This window comes from Pleurodeles waltl, chromosome 1_1 (genome assembly GCF_031143425.1).
Source record: "Pleurodeles waltl isolate 20211129_DDA chromosome 1_1, aPleWal1.hap1.20221129, whole genome shotgun sequence".
In the NCBI taxonomy this organism is placed as follows: domain Eukaryota; kingdom Metazoa; phylum Chordata; class Amphibia; order Caudata; family Salamandridae; genus Pleurodeles; species Pleurodeles waltl.
The window spans coordinates 1,003,454,820-1,003,474,910 of record NC_090436.1 but is presented as its reverse complement, the minus strand read 5'-3'; the positions used below and the strand labels follow the sequence as shown (position 1 = coordinate 1,003,474,910).

The 20,091-nt window shown below is 42.9% G+C and overlaps 1 long non-coding RNA gene across 1 annotated transcript in view; it reads left to right on the top strand.

The window, feature by feature from the left end:
- The window catches only part of LOC138287571 (uncharacterized), a 103,394-nt gene extending 84,114 nt beyond the window's left edge, over positions 1–19,280 (top strand). The window contains exon 3 of the long non-coding RNA XR_011202244.1: positions 19,154–19,280. This is a non-coding gene — a long non-coding RNA (uncharacterized lncRNA). The remainder of the gene's footprint in view (positions 1–19,153) is intronic.
- The last annotated feature ends 811 nt before the right edge of the window (positions 19,281–20,091 follow it).

Genomic DNA, 20,091 nt, shown 5'->3' with positions numbered 1-20,091 from the left:
AGCAATTTAAGTTCTGTTTACAAAGAATATCAAGCTAGCTAGTTTTTTCTGGTTAATTCTACAAATCTTGAAAAGTTTGTTTTGAACGCTTTTAGATAGTTCAATTTGACCACATGACTGACTGGTTCACTGTCATTACTGCTCCTATGTCAATCACCCCTCTGCGAAATCTAGGTGCATCATAGGCTCAGTAATGGGTCAAGAGCAGCTGTTTTGAACCCATTCGTTCTTCTGTTCAGCTTACCACCCAAAAATATCTGGAAACTCAATTCAAATTTGCCTACTGCAAGAAGTTAAAGCAAGAACTTAGGCTCTCGAATTCAAAATACATTTGAGCAAAAATAAAAGCTTTGTGTCTGCATGTACAAAGCCACTTTTACGAGTCAGAAAAGTATTTCTGACTCATAAAAAGGCCTTTGCGAATCCTTACAAATTGCAATTAAGAAGGGGCATGAAAGTCCTTTCGTATTTGGGAGCTGCAATGGTATATATCAATGCTTTGTGCCATACTGACTCCTGAGTTGGATGGTATCTGCTTTGCAAAAGGGAAGTTTAGCAGCTGCCCTCTCGGGACAGCGTTCCCATGATGGCTGCCTTAGATGGGCAGACTGCTTCAGGGGAACAATCATACTCCTCTCAATTGAGTTCCTCACAAGATATTTTCTTTACTTAAACAACGCTGTCCCTGACCCTCTAAGGACTTTAAAAAGCCATTCTGATCAGGAATGCGAATGCAAAAATGGAGCCCTTCTGTTCCCTGCAGGCCTACATCCGATCACTCGCATTCGTTCCTAGGGTGCACAAGTTGCGTCCTGCTGCGACAGGGATAATAAGGCATACGGTTTTGTCACCTCCTGTGAATATCCATATAGCCATATGGCTGCTTAGTACATCAGCTGCATCGTGAAACGCTGGAGAGGGAACAAAAGTCGCTGTGCAAACTGCACCTCCTTCTCCTGACCTGTCCAGTGATACATTAGGTCCTTGGCTCCCTGCTTCGTGTCCTGCGTGTAGTGTAGTGTGCGTGGAATGTAATGAATAGCTTTGCTCTAAATTTAAGAAATTATCAATTTTGTGAGCAATAATACATTATCCTAACAAATCACTTTTGATTGATTTATGGAAGCCATAAAGTATTAGCTCTATACTACAAAACTACCTGCACATTTTGTAAACGATTCGTACAATGTATTAAACTGCTTTTGACATCTTTTTTCCGTGCTTGCTGTCCTGTGACCCTGGTCTTATATAAACTTTGCTGGGCGTAGAAACCATGGCAAAACTTTGTTCTTGCTTTGTGTTCACCCAACACGATCTGTTAACGGATGAGCAAGTACTTCTTTCTAAGACACACAAGGCACAGGTAGAGTTCTTCTGCCAGTGTATTTATATGCAAGAGTATCCTCATTTTCAAGGGGAAGTTCGTCGTGCAGATGAGGGAATCACTGATTTGACAGATCGGCATGCTATCATGGAAGCTGCACAAAAGCAAGAACTTCTCCTTGGTGACCAGGTTTCAATTATGCTCTTTCAGAATCTTGTTTTAAAAGGAGTCCAGCTAGACTTTACAAAATTCAGGCTATCACTTTTTAACAGACTGCACTTCTCGGGGGCTTTGCTAGAATAGAGTGGGAATCATCTGGATTGCAGTTCCTGCAGGTATCCTTGAGCAGGACCAGGATCTGGGCTCGCTGCAGAAATCCTCCCATCAGTGTCCCGGTACAGTTTGCTGGTATCTGGACACATGCATTGGCGCTGCAGAGGCACTTTGGGGGTCATTCCGACCCCGGCGGGTGGCGGGCGCTGCCCGCCGGGCGGAAACTGCCCAAACACCGCCCGCGGTCAGATGACCACGGGGGGCATTCCGACTTTCCCGCTGGGCCGGCGGGCGATCTGCAAAAGATCGCCCGCCGGCCCAGCGGGAAAGCCCCAGTAAAGATGAAGCCGGCTCCGAATGGAGCCGGCGGATTTGCTAAGGTGCGACGGGTGCAGTGGCACCCATCGCGATTTTCAGTGTCTGCCAAGCAGACACTGAAAATCTTGCTGGGGCCCTGTTAGGGGGCCCCTGCACTGCCCATGCCAGTGGCATGGGCAGTGCAGGGGCCCCCAGGGGCCCCACGACACCCGTTCCTGCCATCCTCTTCCTGGCGGTGTAAACCGCCAGGAACAGGCTGGCGGGAAGGGGGTCGGAATCCCCATGGCGGCGCTGCTTGCAGCGCCGCCATGGAGGATTCCTTTGGCCAGGGGAAAACCGGCGGGAAACCGGTGGTTTCCGTTTTCTGACCGCGGCTTTACCGCTGCAGTCAGAATTGGCCAGGAAGCACCGCCAGCCTGTTGGCGGTGCTTCCGTGGTCGTTGGCCCTGGCGGTCAATGACCGCCAGGGTCAGAATGACCCCCTTTGTGTCTTGCTAGAAGTAGCAGCCTGCAGGGTAAATATGTAACTCTTTTTTCCTCTTCAGTTCAGTATGGGTGCAAATGCCTGACTTTATGGACAATCCTTGACAATCAGCAATTTATTTTGCTTGAATTATTGTACCATACCACACCACGCCATGCCATGGCATAACATCTAACATACATTTAATTCATATGCACTGGCAGACCATAGGCAGATTTTCATTAACTCCGCTGCATGTCATCTTGCTTTCTATGACTTCTGCTTTCATGATTCTGCCAACTTTCTGCCATTACACCCCCACTCACCCAAGTTGTGGGTTCCTGGAGAACATTTTACTCCATTTCCAGCATGCTCTTGGGTAAAAGTGTAGATTGATCACTATCTATTTTCATGTCCTGCTACCAAGGATTCACTTCAGTAGACATTTACATTTGCCATTTTTTCCACTTGTGTCAACCAACATTATATAGGTAGCCGACAAGATACAAGCCCTGTGAAATCAGCGACAACACAGGAAGTGAGATCACATTGACTCAGACTGAGGCCTTCTGAGTGTTTCCTTTCAACAATCATTATTGAAAGCTTGAAAGCACAGCCTGTGATGACGCAGAAAAGAAGGACTAACAAATATTCATGTATCATGTAATCAAAATCGTATATGGTAGTGTGATTTTAGTAAAGAAAAATAATGTACGTGGGAAATTGTGCCCACGGGGTAGTTCGCCATTATTATAAACAAGCTTAATTAATCATGAAGAATTGAAAATGTAGTAATCCGTCATAATTGCAAATGTATTCTATGATTTTCATGTCGAGACTGTTATATGCTTAGCTTAAATTTAGCAGAGGCTTTGGCCTAGTTGCCTGGTCTCAAATGTAACTGTGTGGTTTTCACTTGTATTAACAAAGACATATTATTTTACTTTAAGGTTGTATTTTTCCAGTAGAAACGACTAATACACTTATCTCAAGGTTTCATGCTAGGCTAGTTTCATCCCTTTTGAAGCAAGGTCAGTTTCTGCAGGTGCAGACAATAAAGACATTGAGATAAAATTAATTGGCAAACTTTGTTGCAACTTGTGTTCCAAGGCTCCAAGGACACCTTATGCATAAATGAGTACTAGGAGAAAGATACTATTCATTGGTCAAAAGGAAGCCACCCTATGAACCCTCCAATAGAAGACCCTGAAGAATTTGGAATGTTTCTTACTTAAACCCACCGGACAAAGAGAAGTCAGCCATTTTCTTCGATGCCATTTTGAAGCCTGATTCAAGAAGCCATTTTGAACGACCTTCTGATGCCTTTTCTCTGTCGCAGAGAAAGAGACTTTAAGAATTCTCACCCTAGAGACTTTAACTTTAATTTTGCCCCGTCTTGCCCATGCAGTAACCTTTGCCATATTCTCCTTGCTGCTGCAAGGAAACTTGCCCTTAACTTTGCCCCTCTGAAATCTGCCCCATGCTGATCGAACCGATACCTGAAGGACAAAGACTTTTCTTGAATGCTGATTGTATTTGGTAAATATGAAAGGATAATTGTATTATGCATTGTGTTTTCCTTCCTAGGTACCAACTGCTTATTTTGATAGGGCCCAAGCTAGGAGTTTTCTAAATTTGTGTTAACTAAATTAGTTTTGCATGAAGCCCCACATGCCAATGCTAATTAGAGGTTAGTTGAGATATTCACTTGATGCACCATGCTAAATTGAAATCTTTTTATGCTGCCCGATGCATGCAATTAGTCAAATTCAGTTGCTTATATTAGTGATTTGTATTGCTAAAACCGAGTGCATTATAATCCAGATTTTGCGTAGATTGCGTTTCTTCCGCTGCTATGGACAGATAGTAATGTTCATATATGTATACCATTTGATTTTGAGACTCACTTATATCATGCTAGCTTTGTTAATATAGGGAATTAAATTCATTAACTTCAAATAAACTGGTGTGGTTATTCATGACTGAAAGGTCATGGTGCGTCAAAATACTGAGTGTTGTTGATTCCTAATGTGTCGTTTGATCTATTAATTAAGTATTGGGTATTGATTATAATGGTTATTGATTATTGATTTGAGAGATCCGACTATATTTGGAGGAGGAGAACCCAACTCGGCTAAAAGGTTCACCGACCTCCGGCGTGTCCAAGTACAAGTAATTTATAAAGACTGGACGCGCTATCAGTAGATGGTAGCAGAGATTGATGGTTTCGCCTTTTGGGACTCCATCCGAACAATAGGCGGATTCAAGTTAGAATTTTCTTTGATAAAACAAGTTGGAGAGATGATGATGCCCTAAATCCCCAATGACTTTCCCGGAATCTCGGAGCTTGCGAATGGAGGAAATGGAGGTGTGAGAATGTTTTCGCCGTTCCTAGTGACAGTATGAGTGAAGTTAGGGTTTCGCGCTTGCACAGCTTATGCCGCAGATGAATTGTGAAGTTTGTGAGGATTCTAGGGGGTTATGAACCCCAATCAAAATTTTAGAGGAGTGATACTCCAAAGTGTGAGAGTAGGGAAGTCGTTGAACTTCATATGTGTGTAGCGCTTTGTGCACGAAAAATTGTCCAAGTGGTTGTTGATGTTGAGGCGGGCCCTGCGAGGTCAAGAGACTCCAGAGTATGTTGAAAAGTGTATGAGACACTTGATTGATGTAGTAATCTGTTCGGTTTAATAGGTTGATTGGGCGTGGTCAACGAGTCAGTATGAATATTGAGGAATGAAAGAAAATTTTTGACTTTGAGATTTGACGAATTCTAAGGCGCGCTAGAATAGTTCATTGATCGGTTGAGAGTAAAATTTGGAGGTCAAATTTTGCTTGCGAAAGTGGGAAACCGAGAAAGATGGAATAACTGCAGAGGCTAGTGAAAAATCCCTAAGGTTTCTGAAGCGATTGTGTTACCCTTCCTGTAGTAAACCGACAGATTTGTTTTCTTCTTTTTGGTTAGTGCTCGCAATATATTGCAGAAATTAATTTTTAGTGAAGCTGAATGAAGGAGGACAAGCCGCGAGACTTTGTCAGCCGCACTGTGTGGGTGTGACGTCACTAGGAGCCGCGCTGGGATTGGTTGGTTGGTGAGAAGGGTCGCGCACGGATTGGACACAGTCCGTGAAACGCGATTGGTGGGGAAAGGCAAGCGAAGAGTATTCCGGGAATTAAAGTCACTTATTGATTACATTTTTTAAAGAAAATAAAAGACGGAAAGATTACATTTTTCAAAGCATTTAAGAGTGCCTTGAGGGGAGATGTATATATTAAAGCAAATGTAGGAGAAGAAACACCGCCTGAGGGTACACCAGCTTACATCGTGATTGAAGAAAAGGGTGTCGCACCATGTCTTTGGTTAAAGCAATGGTGTAAATTAACAGAAAAGCATGGAAGTGTAGTGTTCCCTATCCATGGGTCGTTTAATTTAAGAGTTTTGGAGAATCTGAGATTCGTGCTATACGACATGAAAGTACCTCCAAGACCAGCACAATTTGAAGCACTAGCAATTTGGGAGCTAATGGCTAGAAACCAACAACAAAAGAAATTTGAAAGAAGAGTGAGAAAAGTAGAAAAGACTCTAGTGGATAGTACTCAAAAGGTTTGGAGATCAGACGTATTGCAGGGAATTAAATTGTTTCCAGCAATTACTGACGAAGCAGAGACGGAAAGAAGGAAAGCTACCTATAAAACAAACAGGAGTCAGTCCAGAGATAGAGAAAATAACAGAAATTCGAAAAGGTCAGATGAGTCAGACGATGAGGAGTTCATTATGCAATTGCTAAATGACCGCCCGCCACCATATGTGGAAAGTGAAAATTGCCCAAGCACTAGTACTGCCCCTACGGAACCAATACAGGGTAATGTACACCAAATCTGAGAATATCACAGAGGCAGAGCAGTCCCGATATGCCTTTTACACCACAAATACCACATGTTCAGAGAATATATCCTGATGTGCCTAAGTTGAAACCCGTCAATGATTATCAGCCGCAGGTTCAAAGGCGCTATTGTGATGAGCATAATTTGGAAATGACTTCTAATTTAATGGCGCAGGGAGGGCAGAATTATCAAAGACCGACATTGATTCAAGCCGAATCAACACAAGTCTTGATGCCTCAAAAGCAGATACAAGAAGTGCAAAGGTACACTCAAATAGCAGAGAACTAGTTAGATATGCCAGCAATGATGAACCATAATGTGGAAATTAACATGCCACAGAATTCGGGGAACAGACAGAATCCAGATGCAATATCTCTGCCTATCACTGTAGGCCCGCCAGTGCCATTGTATATACAGGCAAAGCCGAATGTATGTGACCAAGGGGTGATGACACAAAATGAGACAGGGAGGAGATGCATAGAAAAATACTCAAGAAACGACTCCTGTAGCTATACTGCTAAATAGATCTGGGTCCTTATTGGAATTCAGTCCAATTCCAGCTTGTGCTCCGTCAACTGTGGTAAGGTTAGGTCCACCACTAATAGTACTGCTAACTTCAAAAACAGAAACGTTACAGACACCATCAGTAGCAGTCGATGTAAGTGCTACATTGATGGGACTGAACGCGCAACAGTTAACACAATGGTTGAACAGCCTGAATTCCCCACAGAGTACACCCAGTGGGAAAGGAGAAGAATATTTGAATAAAATAAGATTGGGCATGGAAGCAGACGAACTAGTAGAGGGAACGATGGGTCTGAACAGGTTAGAATCATACACCGAAGAAGAGTTGAGATACATGTGCCCTAGAATCACAAGAGAAGTAAGCAGCATACATAAGAAGTTACAAGAAATTGCAGACAGAAACAAAGTCGACATAGGTAAGACCAAACACTTGAGCAGAAGTTACAGGTTAGACTTTGAGACAAAAGATTTTGAACACATGAGATCTGCAGGAATGAAAACACACCTTAAAGTGATACTGCAAAGCGCACAGGTTTGGAGATGTTTAGACAAATGGGAGAGCAGGTGGGTTAAGAAAAAGGACAAGAAGAAAGAAAGTACCCCAGACCGGAATGAGAAAGTACAACAGAATGATGATCTTATAACGATGCTACCAATGAGAGAAACAGCAGGGGGAAAACTTGTCCATGTACCATGGCACAGGTGTGATATTCAATCCTTTACGGATGACTTCCCTAAATTAAGAGAGAAACCGATCGAATGGTATCAACAAACAGATAGATTTGTGAAACTCGCAAAATGTCTTTGGGAAGCCCTGAATACTTTATTCAAAATTGTGATTCCAGCAGATTTGTGGGAAGATTGTAAAAGGGCTGTAGGTTGGCCAACAAGTGAACCAGAAAGAGATAGGGACACAGGTGCACCATCACCTACGGTAATGAGTTTATACCATAAGGTGATTGAGCATTTGAAAACAAAGGTTGCGTCGAAAAATGTGGATTGGCAGAGGATTGACAGAACAGCACAAGAAGTTAAAGAGTCGATACATGGATACTATTAGAGATTGTTGAAAGCGTTTAAAAATTACAGTGGCACGGAAACAATTGAGCCAAAGGACATGCTCCATTTTGTGTTCAGAATTGTGGAAGGGTTGAGACCCGAGATTAGCCAGATTATTAAAATGCATTTGATTTGTTGGCAGTCAAAGTCGATCGATGAGGTGTTGAATTATGCAAAATACTGCAGTGATGAGATTGAGACGAAACAGAAAAAGTTGAAGGAAAAAGTGATGGTGATGCAGCTTAGAGCAGCTCAGACAGGTTTGCAAGGTTTGCAAGGTTTTCAACAACAGTTGCCGCAGTTGCAACAGCAGGGAAATGCTATGTTTCAGCCACAGATGAGAGGCACAGGCCCAGGAGGTTTTGTGAATAATGGTCCTGATTTAATTGTTGTGGTTCCAAACGGTATACAGGCAATGAAGAAGGCGATGCCATGTCACACGTGCGGAATCGTCGGGCATTGGAAACGGGAGTGCCCAATGTTGGTGCAGGAAGGTGTAGGTCAGCAAAACAATGATGTCAATTCATTTCAGAATATGAGAGGACCGAAAATGAGAGGTCCAAATCCAAATTTTCAAAATAATGTAAATCAGATGCAGGGTTTACAACCCATACAACCACAGCAGGTGGAAATGCCCCGTGTACAAATGGCACAGTTACAGCAAATGCAACAGCAGTTTCCTATGGTACCTAATCAGCAAATGCAAATACCCTTAGCACCAATGAATCAGCAACAAGTAATGCTTCCTCAACAGGTCGCGGGTCAAGGAATGAACCAAAATGACACAGTACACCAATTCCCATTACACAGTGAGAATGGAATAAACGATGCATGGGAGAGTGAAAGTTCAGATGAGGAGGGAAATTGTATGTTTGCAGTATCTTTGGAAGTTGATCAAAAGGGTCCGTATGTGGAAGGAAGAGTTATGGGTCACCACGTTTTGTTCTTGGTTGACACTGGAGCTACACGCTCTACAGTCAGAAGCATCGAAGTACCAAGGGCCGTATTTATACTCTGGTTGCGCCGAATTTGCGTCGTTTTTTTCGACGCAAATTCGACGCTAAACTAACGCCAACTAACGCCATATTTATACTATGGCGTTAGACGCTTCGGGCGCCAAAGTGCCCGGAGTGGGCGTCATTTTTTAGCGTGAACCCCTTCCTTGCGTTAATGATATGCAAGGGAGGCGTTCCCGTCTTAAAAAATGACTCCCAGGCCTTTACGTGGTATTTATACTCCCGGGCAAAAATGACGCCCGGGAGTGGGCGTGGCCAAAAACGGCGCTTTTGCGCCGCTTTTTAACGCCTGGGTCAGGCATGGCGTTAAGGGACAAGTGGGCTCAAAATGAGCCCAGAGGTGCCCTCCCCTGCCCCCAGGGACCCCCCCTGCCACCCTTGCCCACCCCAGGAGGACACCCAAGGACGGAGGGACCCATCCCATGGACATTAAGGTAAGTCCAGGTAAGTTTTTTTTTTTTTTTTTTTGTGGCATAGGGGGGCCTGATTTGTGCCCCCCTACATGCCACTATGCCCAATGACCATGCCCAGGGGACAGAAGTCCCCTGGGCATGGCCATTGGGCAAGGGGGCATGACTCCTATCTTTACAATGATAGGAGTCATGTTGATGGGGGATGGGCGTCGAAAAAAAATGGCGCAAGTCGGGTTACGACGATTTTTTAGCGTCAACCTGACTTGCGCCATTTTAAGACGCCCTAACGTCATTTTTTCCCAACGCCGGAGCTGCCTGGTCTACGTGTTTTTTTCCCACGCACACCAGGCAGCGCCGGTCTGATTGCGCCGTCTAACGCCATTCCATAAATACAGCGCCCGCATGGTGCTTCAGAATGGCGTTAGACGGCGCAAAATTTTTTGACGCTAAACTGCGTTAGCGCAGTTTAGCGTCAAAAAGTATAAATATGGGCCCAAATTTGCCACTTTCAGGGAGACCAGTTCAAGTAGTGGGAGTAGCAAATAAGTATCTGACAAACCCAATTACAGATCCAGTGCAAGTCAGAATCGGAAATTATCAAGGCTCACATAAATTTGTGGTGTGTGACTAGAGCCCGATATCACTATTAGGGAGAGACTTATTGTGCAAATTGGGATGTTCGATTATGTGCTCAAATGATGGAATTAAAATTCAGACGAACAGTGATGACGAAGAAGAGGACAGTTTAGGAGAGGACGAAACGGAAACTGTTGATGAAGAGTATCCCCTGATTACTCTTTATCCTATGCTCACTGAAGCAGAGATTCCTGCTGAGTTACAGGAAACAGTTGAAAAAGAAGTGTGGGATATGACAGGGAAAGAAGTAGGCTTGGTTAAAGGAGTAGAACCAGTGAAAGTGACTGTAAAACCCAACGTAAATTTTCCCAAACTCCACAATACCATATGTCACAAGACACTCTCATAAAGGTCACCCAACTCATTAATGAGTTTGTGAAACAGGGAGTACTGAGAGAAGTGCTAAGTAGTCCATGTAATTCACCAATCATGGGATTAATAAAACCGAGTGGAAAGGTCCGAATTGTTCACGATTTTAGAAAAATAAATGACATAATAGTCAAATGTTGTCCCGTGGTACCAAATCCAGCTGTGATAATGTTTCAAATTCCCTGTGATGCAGAGTGGTTCTCAGTCATCGACTTGTCACAAGCATTCTTTTCTGTGCCCCTTCATGAGGACAGCCAATTTCTCTTTTGCTTCAAATTCCTGGACAGAGTCTACAGTTGGTGTTGAATTCCTTAAGGGTTTTCGGAGTCACCATTAATCTTCAATCAGATTCTAAAGAAAGATTTGGAATCATTGGAATTACCTTTAGAATCTACCTTAGTGCAGTATATTGACGATTTACTGATCGCATCCAAGACAGAAAATGACTATACAGTTGAAACCATTGCTCAGTTGAACCATTTGGGAAGGAATGGACACAAAGGCCTGTATTTATACTCCGTTTGCGCCGAATTTGCGTCGTTTTTTTCGACGCAAATTCGACGCTAAACTAACGCCAACTAACGCCATATTTATACTATGGCGTTAGAGGCGTCTAGCGCCAAAGTTCCCGGAATGTGCGTCATTTTTTAGCGTGAACCCCTTCCTTGCGTTAATGATATGCAAGGGAGGCGTTCCCGTCTTAAAAATGACTCCCAGGCCTTTACGTGGTATTTATACTCCCGGGCAAAAGAGACGCCCGGGAGTGGGCGTGGCTAAAAACGGCGCATTTGCGCCGCTTTTTAACGCCTGGGTCAGGCATGGCGTTAAGGGACAAGTGGGCTCAAAAGGAGCCCAGAGTGCCCTCCCCTGCCCCCAGGGCCCCCCCCTGCCACCCTTGGCCACCCCAGGAGGACACCCAAGGACGGAGGGACCCATCCCATGGACATTAAGGTAAGTTCAGGTAAGTATTTTTTGTTTTTATTTTTTGTGGCATAGGGGGGCCTGATTTGTGCCCCCCTACATGCCACTATGCCCAATGACCATGCCCAGGGGACAGAAGTCCCCTGGGCATGGCCATTGGGCAAGGGGGCATGACTCCTATCTTTACAATGATAGGAGTCATGTTGATGGGGGATGGGCGTCGAAAAAAAATGGCGCAAGTCGGGTTACGACGATTTTTTCGACGTAACCTGACTTGCCCCATTTTAAGACGCCCATACGCCATTTTCCCCCTACGCCGGCGCTGTCTGGTCTACGTGGTTTTTTCCCACGCAAACCAGGCAGCGCCGGTCTGATTGCGCCGTCTAACGCCATTCCATAAATACGGCGCCCGCATGGCGCTTCAGAATGGCGTTAGACGGCGCAAAAGTTTTTGACGCTAAACTGCGTTAGCGCAGTTTAGCATCAAAAAGTATAAATATGGGCCAAAGTGTCCCCTTCGAAATTACAATTCTGCCAGAAGAAAGTGAAATATTTGGGTCAACAGGGTCGAGAAGAATTATGAAAGAAAGAATAACAAGTGTACTTCAAATGAGTCCACCTAAAACAAGGAGGGATGTGAGAAAGTTTTTGGGAATGGTGAGCTATTGTCGCCAATGGATTCCCAATTTCTCGTCTCTAGCCAAACCTTTGCTGAAACTGACCCAGAAAGATGCGCTGGATGAAATAGTGCTGAAAAGAGATGAAATGGATGCTTTTATTGAATTAAAGGAATGCATGTGCAGAGCTCCAGCTTTAGGTATGCCTGATTACACAAAGCCTTTTACATTGTTTTGTCATGAATGTGATGCATGTTCCTTGTCTGTCTTGACTCAAGCCCATGGTGGCATAAACAGACCAGTAGCATATTTTTCAGCTACTTTGGATCCAGTCGCAGCAGCCTTACCAGGATGTTTGCGTGCTGTAGCAGCAGTTGCTATGAGCCTAAATCAGAGCGAAGGAATAGTGATGGGACATCCTTTAACAGTCATGGTCCCTCACTCAGTCGAAATCCTTTTGACACGTTCCTGAACACAGCACATGACCGGTGCTAGGCTTACAAGGTACGAGACAATCATTTTGGGATCACCCAACGTGCAGCTGAAAAGGTGCACTACGTTGAATCCAGCAACTTTGTTTCCCTGTGAAAATGTCGAAATTGAGAACGCTGAAGACATCGAGCACGACTGTCTTCAGGTGACTGAATTTTGTACAAAACCAAGACCTGACATCAAAGACACCCGATTGGAAGAAAATGATCAAATGATTTTTGTTGATGGTTCATGTTTGAGAGATGCACTAGGAATATTGAAAGCAGGATATGCTGTATGTACGATAACTGGTGTTCTGGAAGCATCTTGGCTTCAGGGAGTTTATTCTGCACAGGTAGCGGAACTAGTAGCCCTTACTAGGGCTTGCCAACTTTCCGCATTAATGAAAGTCACCATTTACACTGACATTCAGTACGGATTTGGAATAGTGCATGATTTTGGACAATTGTGGTCACAGAGAGGCTTCATGACCTCTTCAGGATCACCAGTGAAGAATGGTGAAAGAATAAGAGAATTGTTACACGCCATCCAGTTACCAGGGGAAGTAGCAGTGGTAAAATGCAGTGCACACTCGAAATCACAAGACTTTGGCGGTCAAAAGACCGCGGCGGCCATTCTGGCTTTCCCGCTGGACCGGCGGGCGACCGCCAAAAGGCCGCCTGCCGGCCCAGCGGGAAAGACCCAGCAACGATGAAGCCGGCTCCGAATGGAGCCGGCGGAGTTGCTGGGGTGCGACGGGTGCAGTGGCACCCGTCGCGATTTTCAGTGTCTGCAAAGCAGACACTGAAAATCATTATGGGGCCCTGTTAGGGGGCCCCACGACACCCGTTCCCGCCATCCTGTTCCTGGCGGTAAAAACGGCCAGGAACGGGATGGCGGGAAGGGGGTCGGAATCCCCATGGCGGCATGGAGGATTCCCTGGGCCAGGGGAAAACCGGCGGGAAACCGCCGGTTCCCCTTTTCTGACCGTGGCTTTACCGCCGCGGTCAGAATGGCCCAAGAAGCACCGCCAGCCTGTTGGCGGTGCTTCCGCGGTCGTTGGCCCTGGCGGTCGGTGACCGCCAGGGTCAGAATGATCCCCTTTGTTTCTTTGGGAAACGGATATGCAGATCAAGTCGCAAGATTTTGCGCTTTGAACTGTATATTGCTCAGAGACTAATGGAATATGAGAAATGAGCCAGAACTTGAACCAAGTGAAGCCTTTGCTTTAAAGGTTGTAGATACAATTGAAGAATTGAAATTCCTACAGAATAATGTCAGTAAGGATGAGAAACTCTCATGGAGCAAACTACAATGCATAAAGAAACCAGATGATTTGTGGGTTTCAAGTGAAGGGAGATTGGTTCTACCAGACAGTCTTTTAACACAATTGGCCAGGTTGTATCATGGAAAAGCCCACCTTGGAAGGGATGCCATGATTAGACTATTTAAAATTGATTGGTTCAATCCCAAATTCCGTCAAGTTGCTGAAGCAGTTTGCCATCGTTGCGTCATTTGCCAACAAATGAACGCAGGGAAGGGAACAGTAGTAAATTTGAGGCACATTGGAAGAGCAGGTGGGCCATTCAGCAGGATGCAAATGGATTTCATTGAGATGCCTATGCATGCAGGCTTGAAGTATGTGCTGGTGATTGTGTGTATTTTTAGTCATTGGATTGAAGCATACCCTACACGCAGAAATGACAGTCTCACAGTTGCAAAACTACTCTTGAGAGAATTAATACCACGTTTCGGATTCCCGATCTCTTTAGAATCAGATAGGGGGAGCCACTTCAATAACGAAGTAATAAAATTACTGTGTGCAGCGCTGAACATTAAACAAAAATTGCATTGTAGCTACCGCCCTGAAGCATCATGACTAGTGGAGCAAATGAATGGCACATTGAAATCGAGAATGGCGAAAATATGTGTATCCACAAACTTAAAATGGCCTGACGCATTGCCTTTGGTGTTAATGTCAATGAGAAACACACCTGATAGAAAGACTGGACTATCACTGCATAAGATTCTCATGGGCAGAGCCATGAGACTTCCAGCAGTCTCTGCAAATGCACTTGTAAATATTACTGATGATATGGTATTGGACTACTGCAAAGGTCTGGCTGATGTGGTCCGCTCTTTTTCTCACCAGGTGGAGGCAACCACCTTGCCACCGATCCAAAGGTCCAGGACATGCCCTGAAAGCAGGTGACTGGGTCGTGATAAAGAAGCACGTGAGGAAATCGTGTCTGGAACCCCGTTGGAAAGGACCTTTCCAAGTGATTCTGACAACTACCACCGCTGTGAAGTGTGCGGGAGTTCCCAACTGGATTCATGCCAGTCACACGACAAGGGTGACGTGCCCCACAGAAGAGGAAGTCGAAGGGCTGAAATTACCAGCAACTGACAGGAAAGTACCAGGCACCGAGACAGGACAAAGAGAACCTGGAGGCGAACAAGCAGAAATAGAGGAAGGAGAAATATTTTCTGAGGAAGAAGCAGTTGATCCATTTGAGGATAACCGAGGAGAAGCCTCAGGAAGTGACGAAGATCCTGAAGGTGACAAAGAGCCTGAGACAGGTGAAGAAGCAGGAGAGCCTGATCAGAGGAGGGCTTTCCCAGAAGCAGACGATACAGGTAAAGAAAAAGAAAACCTGATTGACCTCCTAGGGGGAGAAGACAGGATAGAGTGAAATCATTCAACTTCTTCCAGAACCGGTTGCAGGCCCGTCAGGTGAAAACAGTGCGAAAAGGAGACAAAGCATTTCACCAGTGAAATCAAAGACTAAAGAAATATTAAAAGAAGGTGAAGGGCCAAAGTTGAAGGAGAAAAGAAAAGAAGTGTCTGTCGTAATAACATCACCAAGTGAAGAAAAAGCCACAGCCAATGAACAAGACATGAGCAAGAGAGAATCAAAAGGTGATGCAAAATTGAAGAGGAAAAGTATACTGACCAGAAGCTATTCTGGTCCAGAGTGGGCATACACAGCCACTAATGACTGGTCAGATGAATTTCTATCTCTCAGTCTCAAAAAGGAAGAAGCAGAACGACACTTTGGTACTTGAGAAATGAAAATTTCATGAACATTACTGAATAAGACATTGACAACCTGATTGACTTTGAACTGGATAAGGCATTGATAACCTGATTGACTTTGAAATCAATTTTGAGACAAAGCTGCTAACCGATAAGAGACTAAGCTGCTAAAGAAAACCTTGTGAACATTGAACTCGTCCAGCTTTATATATATATCTGCAAATCTGATTTGATAAAGTGTCTCCATCTTTCTGATTCTAGGACAGGAAAAGGACACAAAATGAAATGTTGTAAATACATATGTATAGGGTTAATAATGGCATGTATACTAATAATTATAGCAATAGTTCTTGGAATGCATGGAAAGAATGAAAGAGACACGAATGGTGCTTCTACTTCTAAACCTACTACTGAATTAACTCCTCTGCAGAAACTCGAACAAGATGAGAAATATTTTCACGACAAGAAAAAATTGTCCTCAAACGTTTTCTATCGCTTGCTGAATGAGTATGTTGAGACAATGGATGCGAAAGATTGTTTTGTGTGCACACAAATACCTACCTCAGTTATAGAAGGAGTGACATATCATAGCATGCCTCTCACGTATGGAATTTCATGTAGTTTGTTACTAACCAGATTTTATGGCCAGGAGTCTATTCAATACTTCTATTCCAATCATGATGTCATGTTCGCATATGTCCCCATAATAGAATACTTAAGTAAAGTAGCAAGAGATTATTATATAAAAATAGTTAGGGGTTTCTTTGAACCATTATCACCCTTTTCCACAGCACAAGCTCATAGAGAAAACCTCACATGCTTGCTTGCACCAGTAGAGAAAAGCTTTTTAGATCACACTGAAGATAGAAGGAAAGCGGTGAAGGAGAAATTAGAAAGGGAATTACACAAAAGGACATCTGTAGATAACTATGCTTTTGCTGCAATAAAGACACAAGGGAAATTAGCTTTAGATGCAGTACATGTAGGAATGCTTTGCATATATAGACCTATATCCTATTATGACACAATCTTTGTGGGAACGAGTGAATGTAAACACGCGTTTTTGTTTCAAGCTAAATGGACGTTCATGCTAAATGGCATAGATCCAGCTACTCCAGGGGTATACTATATCTGTGGACTCAATGCCTATTCTCGTCTTCCAAAAGGATGGTATGGGAGATGTTATTTGGGAATAGTATTTCCGAAAATTTATCAACTAGACGACTTAAAGAAATTTCCAAAGCTATCTGAATTACATCGTATTCAGAGGAGGGAGACAGCTTCTTGTGTGGTAGGAGATATATTTGGAGCGTTGATTCCTTCAGTAGGAGTCATATTGAATTCAATTAAAATACGAAAGTTGTCTACTATTGTGGACAACATGCTGACAACATTTTCAGGAGCCATGATCCTGATTGATGCTGAACTTGCTGCAGAAAGAGCTATGACTCTTCAAAATCGGCTTGCTTTAGACATTCTTTTAGCAAAGAATGGAGGCGTTTGCAAAATGCTTAGTGCACGTCACTGTTGTTCTTATATTGCAGACAACAGTGGGCAAATTAGAAAAATGCTTACAAATTTAACTAACGAGAGTACAGATTTGAAAGAATTGAAAGAACCAGGAGTATGGGAAAAGGTTGGAAAAGGATTTGCTTTCGTGGGAAATTGGCTCAGCAACATTTGGAACGGACTATTATTGAAGATAGTAAAAGGTATAGTAATAATATTAATTTGCTTATTAGGTATTTGGGGAATATGGAAAGCTATTAAAATATTGAAAACAAGAAACAACAGGAGAAGAGAAGAGAAAGAACAAAATAAAATGGTGGAAATATACAGAGAAAAATCAAAGGGAACGAAAAGAAAGAGGGAATTGATTGAAGTGCCAAATTACTAAAACAGAATTTTAATGGAATAAAATTTGTGGTGGAAGATTTGATGTGATGACATAATTAGTCATCACAGGAGGGATTGATGACGCAGAAAAGAAGGACTAACAAATATTCATGTATCATGTAATCAAAATCGTATAAGGTAGTGTGATTTTAGTAAAGAAAAATAATGTATGTGGGAAATTGTGCCCACGGGGTAGTTCGCCATTATTATAAACAAGCTTAATTAATCATGAAGAATTGAAAATGTAGTAATCCGTCATAATTGCAAATGTATTCTATGATTTTCTTGTCGAGACTGTTATATGCTTAGCTTAAATTTAGCAGAGGCTTTGGCCTAGTTGCCTGGTCTCAAATTTAACTGTGTGGTTTTCACTTGTATTAACAAAGACATATTATTTTACTTTCAATGACTAATACACTTATCTCAAGGTTTCGTGCTAGGCTAGTTTCATCCCTTTTGAAGCAAGGTCAGTTTCTGCAGGTGCAGACAATAAAGACATTGAGATAAAATTAATTGGCAAACTTTGTTGCAACTTGTGTTCCAAGGACACCTTATGCATAAATGAGTACTAGGAGAAAGACACTATTCATTGGTCAAAAGGAAGCCACCATATGAACCCTCCAATGGAAGACCCTGCTGAATTTGGAATGTTTCTTACTTAAACCCACCGGACAAAGAGAAGTCAGCCATTTTCTTCGATGCCATTTTGAATCCTGATTCAAGAAGCCATTTTGAACGACCCTCTGATGCCTTTTCTCTGTCGAAGAGAAAGAGACTTTAAGAATTCTCACCCTAGAGACTTTAACTTTAATTTTGCCCCGTCTTGCCCATGCAGTAACCTTTGCCCCATTCTCCTTGCTGCTGCAAGGAAACTTACCCTTAACTTTGCCCCTCTGAAATCTGCACCATGCTGATCGAACCGATACCTGAAGGACGAAGACTTTTCTTGAATGCTGATTGTATTTGGTAAATATGAAAGGATAATTTTATTACGCATTGTGTTTTCCTTCCTAGGTAACAACTGCTTATTTTGATAGGGCTTAAGCTAGGAGTTTTCTAAATTTGTGTTAACTAAATTCGTTTTGCATGAAGCCCCACATGCCAATGCTAATTAGATGCACCATGCTAAATTGAAATCTTGTTATGCTGACCGATGTATGCAATTAGTCAAATTCAGTTGCTTATATTAGTGATTTGTATTGCTATAACCGAGTGCATTATAATCCAGATTTAGCGTAGATTGTGTTTCTTCCGCCGCTATGGACAGATAGTAATGTTCGTATATGTATACCATTTGATTTTGAGACTCACTTATATCATGCTAGCTTTGTTAATATAGGGAAATAAATTCATTAACTTCAAATAAACTGGTGTGGTTATTCATGAATGAAAGGTCATGGTGCGTCAAAATACCGATTGTTGTTGATTCCTAATGTGTCGTTTGATCTATTAATTAAGTATTGGGTATTGATTATATTGGTTGTTGATTATTGATTTGAGAGATCCGACTATATTTGGATGAGGAGAACCCAACTCGGCTAAAAGGTTCACCGACCTCCGGCGTGTCCAAGTACAAGTAATTTATAAAGACTAGATGCGCTATCACCCGTTAAACACTGGTTATTAACGTGCAAACAGGAATCTATTGAAACTAGCAGAAAATGAACAGCATGCTTACTGTTAAAGGATCACATCAAGCAAGTCACTTCACCCGTGTTGAAAAGCAGCCCTGGTGAGGTGTGAACAGCAAGACAGACAGCGACCTATACCCCCTGGCTGCCCCTAAACATTATTTTATTAAGGAGTTTACCAATTTATAATTGCATAAACATTTGTAGGATATTGGCAGAAGTAAACAATTTATTTTATAAAATCATGTAATCTGTTGACTGTGCTTTAGATTCACAACATTCTCTGTAATTCCTTTTAGTGCTCTGGTGTTTTATGCTCAGCGTCTACCATCCTCCTCGTTTGGAGACATAGCAAGACTGGTGACCACTCTGTCGACTTTCTCTTCCAACTGCTGTTTACATGGTGCAGGAGCTGAATGCTTTCAGGACAAGGTAACCCACATGCATTAGTTTAACCTACTCGTCGTTGTGTGGTATGCGATGCACTGATTATAAGGAAGTGGCACATTTCACCCCCTCTTCCTTCTGAAACCTTTCCACAAGACTGATTCCGCTTCCTGTGCTGAGATGGTGTGCAAGGGATAACCACAACCGCTGTATTGCCTCACAATGCATTCTGACCTTACTGTACTTCGTCTTTGCTTCACCTATAAACTTCCCAATCTCCTCCATAAAACTTACGCCCATTACCAGCTCTTCTTTCCCTCCTCACTCTGCCACTTACTGTGGTTCTTTGCCTTCCTCAGATGACGATACTGAGCCCTTTCGTGATTAGAGTAGAGACATATTCCTGTATGCACCGAAACTGTTCCACAAACACACTTGGGAAACTCTTCTGTCTCAGCTTAATTCTGAAACATTCCTCTACCGATGGCACACTGAGGTCAAGTGGGCTGCATGTCCTAATGGATGATTTGTTCCAGTCGAGTTTTTCATACTGTAAACCATTGTAATTGGAATAGGGTGTACAAGAAGTACATTTTTGACCTTGAATGATTAACAATAAATATGACTTGCAAATATCTTGAATTTGTTGTGGGTTTATGGACACAGGAGTCACTATAACGTTTCACACCATGCATTAAGAATAAATATGAAATTGTGGCTTACCATTTTTTATTTCTTCTTTTAATACACATTTTCAAATTAAAATACACCGGGGGTACTATTGTTATGAAGACTTAGCACCTGGCTGCAAGCTCTGCTTACTAAAACCATCTGCCTGATTGTTTAGATG